The sequence below is a fragment of the Sinocyclocheilus grahami genome, unplaced genomic scaffold (genome assembly GCF_001515645.1).
Source record: "Sinocyclocheilus grahami isolate Dianchi unplaced genomic scaffold, SAMN03320097.WGS_v1.1 scaffold4.1, whole genome shotgun sequence".
Lineage (NCBI taxonomy): Eukaryota > Metazoa > Chordata > Actinopteri > Cypriniformes > Cyprinidae > Sinocyclocheilus > Sinocyclocheilus grahami.
The window spans coordinates 2,710,833-2,723,741 of NW_015505183.1; the positions used below are offsets into that span (position 1 = coordinate 2,710,833).

A 12,909-nucleotide genomic window follows, 5' to 3' on the forward strand; every position below is an offset into this window, starting at 1 on the left:
GGGGGGGGGGGGACTTATAAATAAAAGTTGAACTTATATTATTCAGTTTTTTCACATATTGCCTTTCTTCCTCAAGAACAACTTTGAGTCGCTGTCTATGCAGACATCAAAGTTATTTCTCTTGAGACAAATCCATGTGTCCAAGGGCAATTTGAATTCAAATTCAAAGGCGGGAAACAAACCTTCTGAGGAAATCAACGCTAGCAATGCCTTGTTAATTGGATGGATGGATGGATGGTTGACAGATAAATAGACAGACACACAGATAGAATGATAGATAAAACAATAAATAGAACGATAGATTTCATTTCCATCCAACTTACCACTGCATTACGAACAAAATGTTATCAGTGATTTCCTGGATGGATGAACCAAACTGCACATAAAGGAAGTCTAAAACATTACAAATTATCATGACTTTTGTCCACATTGCTGTATTGTGGCCAATCGTATCTGAAACCCTGCTGGATCCTCTGAATTTGACCCCAGGACTTCAGTGATGGATGTCAGATGTCTCAGACCTCCTTCTTCACTCTATGGGCCCACATTACTCTTCCTTTCAGATACAGAGTGGCAGTGAGAGCTTATGTCACAATGAATGCTGGGAAATATGTTTTCCTGGGCCCAAACGGATTATGTGTCTGCAAACTCATAGTTATTCATCTCAAGGTTAGAACCCTGACTTCTGGCACTCAGTCTTCAGCAAAAGAGGGATGGGGAAATAAGAGAGAGAGAGAAGGAACGAAAGGGCGAGTGAAGTTAAGTGTTGTTCTTAAGAGCGTCTCTGTCAGAAAATGCACATTATGTGCTGTCACATCCATCAGTGTGTGCGGTCCAGGCAGATGGAGCTAGAAGAAAACACATATGAGGGGATGCTGGAACCTAAACCAGATAGCACTTCAAACATCATTCATGGTAGAATCAGACTCTGAAACGAATGGTATTGAATAAAATCTACTTTATATTTTGACCCATTTGTACAAGTCATTATGTAAAATATACATACTGGCTTTAGAGTGCTAAGAGTGTGAACAGATGTATGGATGTGTTAGACAGTTGAGAAAAATTGGGAAATTCCATTGGGAAAGAAAAGAAAAATCTGAACCTGGACAAATTGAAGCAACCAGAGTGTATCTCATAAAAACATGCCCAAGTCTCAATTCACCACAAAGTCAAAAGAAGAAAAATTAGACACTGTATTTTTCATAAGAAGAATTAAAATATTAGACATTTTCAACACAATTAAGCACATTTCCTCTCCAACTGGAGATTGCTGTAATACAATCATTTTATTGTCTTTAACAAATGCCAGCAAAACTAATTCTATCAAGGTCCCAAATGAACATTCGTCAAGTACCAAATGCAAGTAAAATTTGACTTTGGGAGACATGCCATTGCCTTTTAAAATAATACAGTAGATGACAGATTAAATTGTTCTGACAGAGGTAATGTGAGCAAATTAAGTACATTATATTAAGAAAAGCTCAGTTAAAGTTATTCTCCTTTTAAAAAGGTAAAATTTTTACAGTTACTGTATATAATGGCAGGACATGCAGTGACACACTCTTCACATTAAATAAATAAATATATATATGTGTGTATGTATGTGATTTGCTACCTATATTTAAGGAACAGAAATGATGCAAAATACAGTTGGCCAGTTACAAATATTTATGGGCAATACATTTTACTGATACGGGCATTAAAGGAATAGTGCTAAAAATTTAAATGTGCAGAAAATGTACTCATCCTCAAGCCAAGATGTAGATTAGTTTATTTCATCATCTGAACTAATTTGGAAAATGTTAGCATTATATCACTTGCTCACCAACACATCCACTGCAGTGAATGGGTGCCATCAGAAGGAAGGTTCAAATAGCTGATAAAAACATCACAATAATCTACATATTTGATGGCCTAAGAGTGAGTAGACTTTCTGCAAAGTTTCATTTTTGGATGAACTATTGCTTTAAGCTTCCTTATACAGAATAAAAAAATTATAATAATGTATAATTATTTTACAATTTAAATTAAAAGCAAAAAATTGTTTCTTTCTTTCATTTTAAGGTGAAATGTGACCCAGACACAGGATTTGTGAGATTCACCCTTAAACATCCACAGTATGCATGTAGAGCATCACACCAGCGCTGTCAGAAGAACCACAGCTGTGCAGGGACGTATGGTGTGACTCTCTGTCCCTGTGCATGTGTGAGTGGGTATGTGTGTGATGTTTATTACTAATCCCAAACACAGAACAGATGCATTCCTAATTGCAAAGCAAAGAAAGTGAGGCCATGCGTGTATGTGTGGAGGGCGAACAAAAGTTCAGGTCTATCAATTTAACATCAGTTTATTACAAGCATCCAGCAGTAATGCCACACATACAATCTCATACACACACTTTAGACTCGTCAGTCATTCTTTTCCTCTCTCCCACACTCACAGAACGGTGAAGTCCAGAGAGAAGGTCACTGACAGAGAAAGTATTTGAAAAAGAAATTCAGTTTCTTTATGAGTCTGTTCAGCAGTGACATTGAAGTTCATCTATTTGCTTCCTTTAAACAGCCTTTTTTAAAAATCTGCTCTTTTTAAGAATGTGATGTAAAAAAAAAACTCAACAAAAAGGCAGACACGTCTCCTTGAAATATAACTTGTTTACAAAAAAAAAATTAATTGAGGTCCAGCAGTGTAATAGCGCTGGACTATCGCACTCTGACTTAATTAAAGGCACAATATGTCATTTTCGCCGCTAGAGGGCGCGTATTCAAAATAAACAAATAGACAAAGTAGTAGTTTGATGATGCCGTGACTGAGTGCGGAATCATGGGAGTTGTCGTCTTCATCCCCATAGCCGATGCAATTCGACGGGACTCGGGCAGAAATCATGTTCATGGATGAGCTAATGATTTATTAACATAGTAGAATGAAGCAGGGTGAGGCTGAAAGCCGTCGAAGCGAAACGTGGCTGCTGAATGAGCATGACACAAGGCTCGAAAGCAGAGGAGCTTTTATTATGCCACAGTCGACCGCTTCCGTTCCTTCCGGTCATGCGTATGTGGGAAAAAAAAGCAGCGCTGTTTTATCATACTAGATACATTTGAAAGTTCTGTTATTATGCTACTCTGTGCGGTCGTCACCGGTCTATTAAAACACACAACATATTAAAGCGTCTTAGGTGTTTCCATGTTTTCTACAAAACAAAACCGGAAATCGAGGGGTCATGACGTCATTGGCAGGCGACACAATGACACTATGGGCACGGTCCGTGTCACTAGCTAAAATTGCTTATTTCTCTGGACTTAAACATTCTTTGAAACATTTGGGATAATGTAAGTACACAAGTCAGCAAAATATATAACACTGTTCTAGTGGTTTTTGAATACTTTAATAAAAAAATCTTACATATTGTGCCTTTAAGTTCACAGGAAGTGGTTACCTAGTGTAAACGGGAATATGTTTATGGAATGGCCCGTATCTTTCATCTTTTCAGCCACAAAGAGAATGAAACCTTTTCGAACATTTTTTTAGTGAATCTAAGTTTTAACTGAATAATACCTAATCAAATCTTAAGTGCGGCTATATTAAAGCCACCAATGCAATTAAAAGTCTTTAAATTATGTAATCATAAAATCTCTTTACCGGATGCGGGGCTGTAACTCTGACCCCGAGTCGTCATTCCTCCAGCGTGCCATTATGAAAATTCAGTAATTATTTAATTTAGCAATTAGTGAAGAAGTCTTGCAAGGAAAAATGCTAACAATTCATTCAATTTGAAATTAACATGACCCATGGCAACTGGATGTTAATTTTGCAAGTTTATGAAGGCCACAGAGCAATAATCTGATTAAACTATTCTTTTAAGCAATAATTATATGGAAAATTACAATTGACTTCCCAGACTGTGTCTACAGAAATTGTGAAAGAAGGACTTTATAATGCCGTTCACACCAGCTACATTTTCTTAATCAGTATTTTACCTTTAAAAATACATATAAATGCATTTTTGTTCATATGTAGTAATAAAATATATTATAGATATATTAATATAAAATAAAATAAATAATTTAAAATAAATAACAAATATTAAATAGTATTTTGATTATGTTTAATATTATTATATGCATATTAAAAATATTAAATATAAATTAATAATCAAAATTGCAAAATTGTGCAAAATAAAGAGAGAATATATTATGTTATATATATATATATATATATATATATATAAATTAACGAATTAATCGCATATTTTCAGAAATTTTTCGCGATTAATCCCACCTAACATTAAAGTTTTTAAAAATAGTATTTTGATTATGTTTAATATTATTATATGCATATTAAAAATATTAAATATAAATTAATAATCAAAATTGCAAAATTGTGCAAAATAAAGAGAGAATATATTATGTTATATATATATATATATATATATATATATATATATATAAATTAACGAATTAATCGCATATTTTCAGAAATTTTTCGCGATTAATCCCACCTAACATTAAAGTTTTTAAATATACTTTTATATTGCAATAATTTCACATTCAATCTTCAAATTAATGTACAAACAACATAAAGACAGTATATTTTTTTCTCTATAAAATTGAATATAAAATAAAAAGTTTAATAAAAGTTCTTTTTTCCTCTGTATTTTTCTTTGTCCTTTGATTAATAGACATCACAGCAGCTGGTTATTTTGAGTGCGGTTTCTTTAAGAGCTGCCGCTGCTGAACGTAACGCGGATCTGACATGCATCATATTTTCTTTCAACTCTTTTTACCTTTTCTGACCCACTTCAGGTCTTAAAGTCTCTATTAATGAGCTGACGAGTTAAATCGGGTGTGTTAGATGAGGGAGACCTCATCTACCTCATAATTTTGAAAACCATTTCAGACATGTTCTTAAATGTGACTCATATAAAATATATTACATGCATGCACAGTTTTAAGGCAGCTTTAATCGCCTTTTTGTAACTTCACTGACCACGACATTGCATGCACGTAGTTTATTTCACGCTTTGATATGAAAGGATACAGGCTATAGCGCGCGCCGGTGCCTTTGTGCGTGCAATTGAAGAGCACGCGCTGCGAGAACTCAGATTATGTCCCCAAGCTCTTCTCGCTGTCTCTGAGAGGCAGGTGATAAGACAGAGCTTTTGCCAAACACACACACACAAAATGTTTATTTTTAATGGCTTTGCTAGTGTCATAAGCCAGGGAAAGGTCCAAATCATAAGATAAGTTGGCTCGTCCAGAAGCTTTTAATATGTGGTTGCAAAGCAGAAATAAGAACATCAAATAGCCAGATCAATCAGAGGATCTGTGCTCAGACTCAGAGAGGAAAAGGTTTCTCCCTCAGGCGAGCTGTTTGATGGAGGAAGCAGATCAAGGAGAAATAGGCAGAGTGGCAGCATTGATGAAAGTAGGGGATGTTTATCTGCTGAACGGATGATGGAGATTTTGTGTCATCAAAGAGTACACAAAATTATCTACATTCCATACATTGGAATTCATTTGGATCTCATAAGATTTCAGCAACATCCACAGGAATTCTTAAGGACTACACGCTTCAACTGCTCTTAAGGTGCTAACTCAGAACCCAACTCGGCTTTGTTTGAGTGTATGAATATAACAAATAAAGTTACTGTTTATCATTATTGATATTGGTGTGGGCAGAATAGTGTAATTGTCTTGTAGAGTCTTGCTGCCTTCTCTCTTTACATAATAACTTTAACTTTGATGATGACAATAAACTTTGATGACAGTTAATGTGTCTTTTTTCAACAATTATGCTCAAAATAAAAGTCCAAAATAAACCCTCACACCAAATGCGGGTAAAGTTTGACTTATAAATAAAGTGGCAAACGTATATCTAGTTACAGTATATATAAATAAACTGAGTTACTGGTCATAAATATTGTTTTAAATGGCAAGGATCCTTGTGATTTTTTTACTTGACGAATCAGTAAGATGAATCAAATCAAGACCAAATTGTGGTGGGTGGGGGGGCGGGTAATGATGATGCTGAGTGAAAAAAATAATCATATGGTGTTAACTGTAAGAGACATTATCCAAATTCCATGCTTAGTCACAAATTAAAAACCAAAATCAAGCATTTAAAAAAATTTAATTGAATATGGAGGTTTCATCCATTAAAAAAAAAACTCTGTTAGCACTGCAGCAGCCATTTCTCGGGCTTTAGCAGCTCAAATTAGTCCCAAGCAATTAAGAGTAGAAAAAGCAAAGGTCCTAGTGATGACATCCAGTTAAGCTGAATTAAATGACAATGTGAAACAGCAGTGGAATCATTACTATGGCTTTCGCAGCAGGTCAGTGGTTAAGGCTGACTTAAAGAGATCCTACAAATTTCTAGACATCTCATTACAGTGGATAAATATGTGATATATATATGTCCTCCAATAGGCCTATTGTACTTGCGGAATCACATTATAAAATGGTATATTTTATATCTTAAACCAGGTACACAATGAGACAATCCACATAATCATCTTCATGACCTGCAGTCTGCCATTCTAATGAGCATTATCTTGTAGTAAATTGCCTTGTTTAATATTCTCAGTGTGTTGCTAATGGGGCTGGCATAATGTTGACAAAATAAGGCACAAATGTATGCTGTTCATGTAATTCACATGATCCGCTTTAATGTACAAGAATCTACAAGCCGTAATTCATTGGGAGTCTACAGCGGATACATGTACCAATGATTTTAATGGAGCAAAGATCAATGTTAATTTTACTGTATAACAGCAGACTCCGGATGTGCTGGTACAGTAAGTTAATAGGATTTCTTTTATTTCCTAAGAGCCACATTTCAAATCTTATAAATTCCACAGGTCTCAAAACAGAACAATCCTTAATTTTCACTCCTTATTCTATTTTGTTCTCTGTTGGGGCGCTTTGTGTAAAGGGGCCCCCGATGAGAGATTAACGTGCCTAGATTAGCATAAACTAGCTGTGGTGTGGCATCAGTTTACACACATACACACATACAGTGAAGGGTCGGTGTCTCTGATCGCCAAGCTGATATCATGCTGCTCTGAGCATATCATTTGCTCCACAAAATTGCATTCTTACATTGCTAAGAATATCACTTTTTGTATCACCAGTCACTTGAATCCATTGATGCTATTATAAAATCTGATTAAGTATGATTAAACATCAGTTCTTGAACTTTTCACCAGACAGATGAGGTGACAGCAGTTCTGGCAGGTTTATTTCCAGGTCAGCTGATCGGTGGGACTGATGAGTAACAGAAGGAAGGTCACTGAGGTCTCTGTCCTGTTTTGTCACCGCGGTACCCTTGAGCAAGTCGTTTAATCTCGCATCATATAAAGGGGATTACAGTTTGTCTACAGCAAACTCCTTCGGATAAAATAGAAATTTCAATTTTAGATATGTTCAAGGATCTGAAGGCTGATAAAGCTTAGAATTTATAAATATTTTCAAAACTACTGACCGAGCACCTGACTTTCCTTTTGATGGACTCGAACTCAGAGACAAAAATTCAGGGACATATTCAGTATGAATTTGAATACATAACCTGCAGAATTGGCATGTTTATTTTTAAATTCTATGTCAATTACATTTACATTCTTGGCAGATACTTTCTTATCAAAGTGACCAACAAGACAGTAGATAAATTGTGTATATTTCAATTACAAGAAGATAAGGAAACAGAAGACAAAAGACATTCTAAAGGGCAGCGACCTAAACCAAAAGAACAATACACACACGCAAATAAATGTCTGTGATAGGGTTAACAAGTTACAAACTAGCTAAGACAGACTAATATTTGATTACTCTCTTAAAACACTGGCTTTGTGCATTATTATCATTATATTTTGCTTTTGCATTAGCACTTGAGTCTTGCACCACCAGTCTACCTTTTTTCCATATTGAAAATACATGTCTCTGGCTACACATCCGCAAAACCTGAAATATGCTGCACAGGGTACATTCTGCTGCACTTTTCTGGTCACTTGTCCACAAAAGGTTCTATAAGCAATATAATTTTTTTTTCTCCATTGCAGATGCGGGTTTATTAAACAGTTCAGTTCCATTTAAAAAACATGCATGTGGGTACATATTGGTGAAATGACACTCCATTGTTTGCAGCACGTTTCACGGCAGTTTCAAAGGTAAACGTCAGTGATTGGTGCTAAATAGATGCTAATCTCATTTGAAATCAAAGTACCCCCTACACCAAACTCTAAACCTAACTGATAATGTGAACAAAAGCAAATGTTACATAAAAACACATTCGTTGAAGCAACCATGCTGTTTTAGCTTTGAAGTCTTTTGTGAAGTGTCATGGTTTGTGTTTCATGGGACTTGTAACCGAGCGTTACGCATTGCAAGTACCAGGTGAGCTACTGAGCAAGTTTACCATGTCAAAAAAAAAAGAGCCAAAGAAAAAAACATATGGAGGAGATTATGGGATGTAAATGTCAAAATGTATTATTTTACCAATCATGTACTATGGTAAAATAATTTAGAGATTATAACATAGTATTGTGCAAGGAACCATTTGAAAATAAGTCTTTATTAACTAATTATCTGCACCTGTAAAACTTGTGTGAAAAGGAACAAAAACTGTTGGTATTTTATTGCCTCTAGTGTTTATTTAAACTGGAAAGTGCAGTGAAATCTATGTATTGGCATGTTTTTGCAGTTTTTTAAAAATGTAGACCGAGTCACATATTTCTAAGGAGACTGGGTTGCCTTTTTCACACTTTTTTGGCTGTCATGATAGTCAGTGCACGAACATGAGAACCAGCAATCAACTTTGAGTGTGATTCATGGTTTCCTGTGATTGTGATAACTGTCTAAGAACAATTATACCACCTTTGTGCAATAAAATATTAATGAAAACACACCCTTTTGTTATATGACCCTTTAAATGCCCCTTAGTACAAAAATTACACTATTTTCGTGGAATCGGGGGACCCTCAGTTCATGAGGCCAAAGTGGCAGCTGCTCAAAGCCTATGTGCACACCTATGATAAAGGTACTACAATATAATACAATAATTGTATTTCAAAGTTTCTGTACCACCAAGACTGGGTACTGTGGTTCACATAAAAACTGAATGATTCATAATTGGTTCGGCTTCTTATTAAGTGTCAGGGTGGAACGAGGTAAAGTTTGTAGGTAAAAGGTTAGTTCACTCTGACTTGCCAAGTCAAATTTTGTGGATCTTTTTAATAAGTCACTATCAGCAGCTAGAAGTGAACTTGTGACCCAACTACATGTCTGCTCTTACAAAAATAAATGACAGCTTTGTGTCATCATGTGAAATACAGACTGACAGCAAGTGATTCACCATCACCACTCCAACAGAATGATAAAACAGGAAACTAGTTCTCTATTCTCTCTCCACAAATGTGTAAGTACATAAATAATAAAGCGTTTTAATTTTTAATCTTTAAATGTGTCTGTGTGTGCGCTTCTGGTAGTGTGGGTAATAGTATGATGAAGAATGTTTTGGGTGTGACTGTTAGTATGACAAATATTGCAGATGTGTGTCTGTAATGAGCGTTTAGAGAAATAGGTTTTGCAGTATGTGTGTACGTGTATGTGAAGCTTGCAGTGGTTTCCTGCTGTGGGCGGCTCAGGATTAAAGGTGGATTAATGTCGTTTAGTAGCACTAATCTGCCTCAAACCCTCCTGTGTTTGTCCACAAAGCTACAAGACACCAAATTCATGACCACAACTATTGCATCAGCATTAAACTCAACTATGACCAACCAAACAAATTAATAACCACATTATTTCAGCACCTTTTAGGAAGAAAACTAATTAAGTGAGAATAACTGGTAATGGTAGTTCCTCCATTTTGATATTCTGAGGCAGGGTTTTTTTTTTTTAATATCTGATGCCACAGAGCCCTTTCTAAGACATAAAGGAATATTTTTTAAATAAAGACCCCTTTGACACATGTACACATATAAAAATACAAATATTATAAATAAGTCTAAAGTGTCGATTGAAAAAAGCTGTATTTTTCCATTTATTTTAGATTAAAATTTTGTCAAAAAATATTTGTCAATCATATATATATACAGTACATATATATACAGTATATATATACACACAGTATATATATATATATACACTGTATACACACATACAGACACATATACTTTTGTGATAAAAATTATTTAAAAAACAAATTGAAAAATAGTGTCATACAATGTAGAAAGTTAATATTTTATCAATAAATTAAAAAGTTTAACTAATTTTTTTAATAACATTTTTTACTATTAATTAGTATAATTAATTATATAATATTAATTAGTAATATTTCTAACAATTTTTAATAAAGGCAAGTTTATGATCTGTAAGTCCGAGCATCAGAGTTTGATACTAAATGTTGAGCTTCTCCAAAGACACAGTTTTTCCCACTTTGCACAAGCCTAATAACTTTTAAATGTTAGTACAACACTGTTGAACAATGAATACAAAATCAACAGTAGGGCTGGGCGATATGTCAAAAATATCTTATCGATAATCGCCTTTAAAAATATTGCGATATCCAATAATATTGTCTACCTAAGCCCCACCTCCACCACGCCCCGCCCCCACCGAGACAACATTGCCGACATGCACCATAAACACACACCATGTTCAGTTTGAATTATTACCACAAAGTTTGGTTTTACTTTTCTTAGTTTGTGCTTAAACTATCAGAAAACATTAGCTTTGCTGTTATTTTGGTGTTGCTAATAATTTCCACTCTGTTCTTATCAAATTTGTGTTGTGAACTGTTGAGGAAAAATAATAGAGCCCAATTTTAAGTCAATCATGGTGAAGTTGGACAATCTAGTGGTGATTGTAAGAATGATAAATGCATGTTGATGTCATATATGTCATATCTTGAATAAAATATGCCTATTTTCCAATGTTTCTTTCTTTTTGGCATTATCGCGTGTGTAGACACATTTCATGATGGTAAGTTTAATTCCCTTAATTATAACAATTGCAGCGTTATTTTTAAAATTGTAGTCAAGCTATAACATATTTGATATCTATCATGTATGACTAAAATCATGCAGGGATTAAAAACGAATTCTGAGCAAAAACGTTAAGGTCCCCCCCCTTTCTGGTAGCCTATAGTTCGGAGGTCTCTTTTGGCCCATAAAAACAACTGCTTTATTTATTTAGAAGCAGGGTAATTTGATTTTCATTTTTGTATTGTAATTTTTTATAATTTTTATTTTATTAATCAAAATACAACGCCCACAATATAATATTCAGTGTTGGGCTGCCTGAAACTCCGAACGCATGCATGTTGAGGGGCGAGCTGAGAAGCCTAATGTCTTCATCCGTTTGCATGAATTAAGAATTTATAGTGCTATATCTCAGCTTAATTAAACATAATTATATTGTATACACGGTTTAAAAAATATTGCACTGAAATGTGTGCTGAAGGAATTTGCGTATTTAATTATACCTGTCATGTTTGTGGTTTTTCATCATTATATAGTCTGTTTAAATAAATATTCAGAAACACACGCAGTGCTACTTTTTGTCTTTTTTCTGTTGAACTTTTATTAAACTGCAGATCAAAATAGAATGGGCCTATACCCTTAATAAGGATAAATTATATTGGAACGCATCTCCATAATAATCGCATACTCAGATGCACGTTGCCATTACAGTAGTCAGCGCCAAACAACAGTCAAATAAAATATAAACTGAGGTTACAAAAGTGATTCAGTCAAGATCAGTGAGGGATTTTCTTTTCTTTTGTTCTTTGATTAACATTAATGACTGGCGGCAGCGACTGCTGTCAATGCACGGATCCAATACACCCTTGATTTCTTTCTCAACTCTTTACGTTCACTTAAGACATAACTGATTGTATTTGGGATATTTTGATATAATTATGTGTGTATTTATCCATTTGAATGTGTAAGAATGCGAGAAAGAGAGCTCAGTCCAGTGTTCGCGTATATAAGAGGCGGCTTTCGTGCGTACATTTTGTGTGTGTGCACAGCACAGAAAACAGCGCGTGAGTGCAGAAGTAAGTTATATTTCGTCTTCTTGCAGTTGAATCTTTTGAAATCACAATAAATGCGCATACAGAAATCGAGAAGCAGAATCGAAATTTAATTTTATAACAAGTAATTCGATTCCTGACCTTACGCATCTGATCTGTTTTCCGAAATTGGAATAGCTTTTCGATTCCCAACCCTCCTATTATTAAATTCTTGCATGCAAAAAGACCTGTATGGTGACTACGGGGCTATGTAAAATATTTTTTTTGCAACTTACTAGGTTTATCATTTGTCATTTTCTTCACGATAATGTCGATAATCGTCTGTTACCTGACTGTTGACATCGACATCGCGATACTTACGAGACATCGTCGATATACGATAATATCGTCATATCGCCCAGCCCTAATCAACAGTGCCGCCAAACCACAGCTGACACAGCCAAACCGCAAAGAACATCTTAATTCTATAGCTCAAGGCAGATCACAGCCTCTAGAGGAACTTCATCAAGGATTTTTTGAAGGGATTTTCATATTGTCTACAGTGAACTAATGAACCAGAAGGCCATTGGATAGAAAGTTATGCTCCTACATTTATATTTAGTCATTTAGCAGATGCTTTTATCCCAAACGACTTACAAATGAGGAACTTCACAAGCAATTTATCATAAAAGAGCCACCAATACTTGCAATGCCGCAATTGCAAGTATAAAGAGAAAGCTAGAACAGTACAAATGACAGTAAAATGCAAAAGAGGAAAAAAGAAAAGAGTGTTTTTCAGGAAGTGCCATTGCCTACGGTTGAGAAATAGAGTGAAGGATCAGACCTAGTTTGGCTTCTGCATCTTTATTCAAGACATAATTTGCATTTGATAAAATAAAGAATTCA

The 12,909-nt window shown here is 34.9% G+C and overlaps 1 protein-coding gene across 1 annotated transcript in view; it reads right to left on the reverse strand.

Moving 5' to 3' along the window:
- The window catches only part of LOC107583384 (glutamate receptor ionotropic, delta-1-like), a 279,097-nt gene that overhangs the window by 152,891 nt on the left and 113,297 nt on the right, over positions 1 to 12,909 (reverse strand). The gene's annotated exons all lie outside the window — the stretch shown is intronic.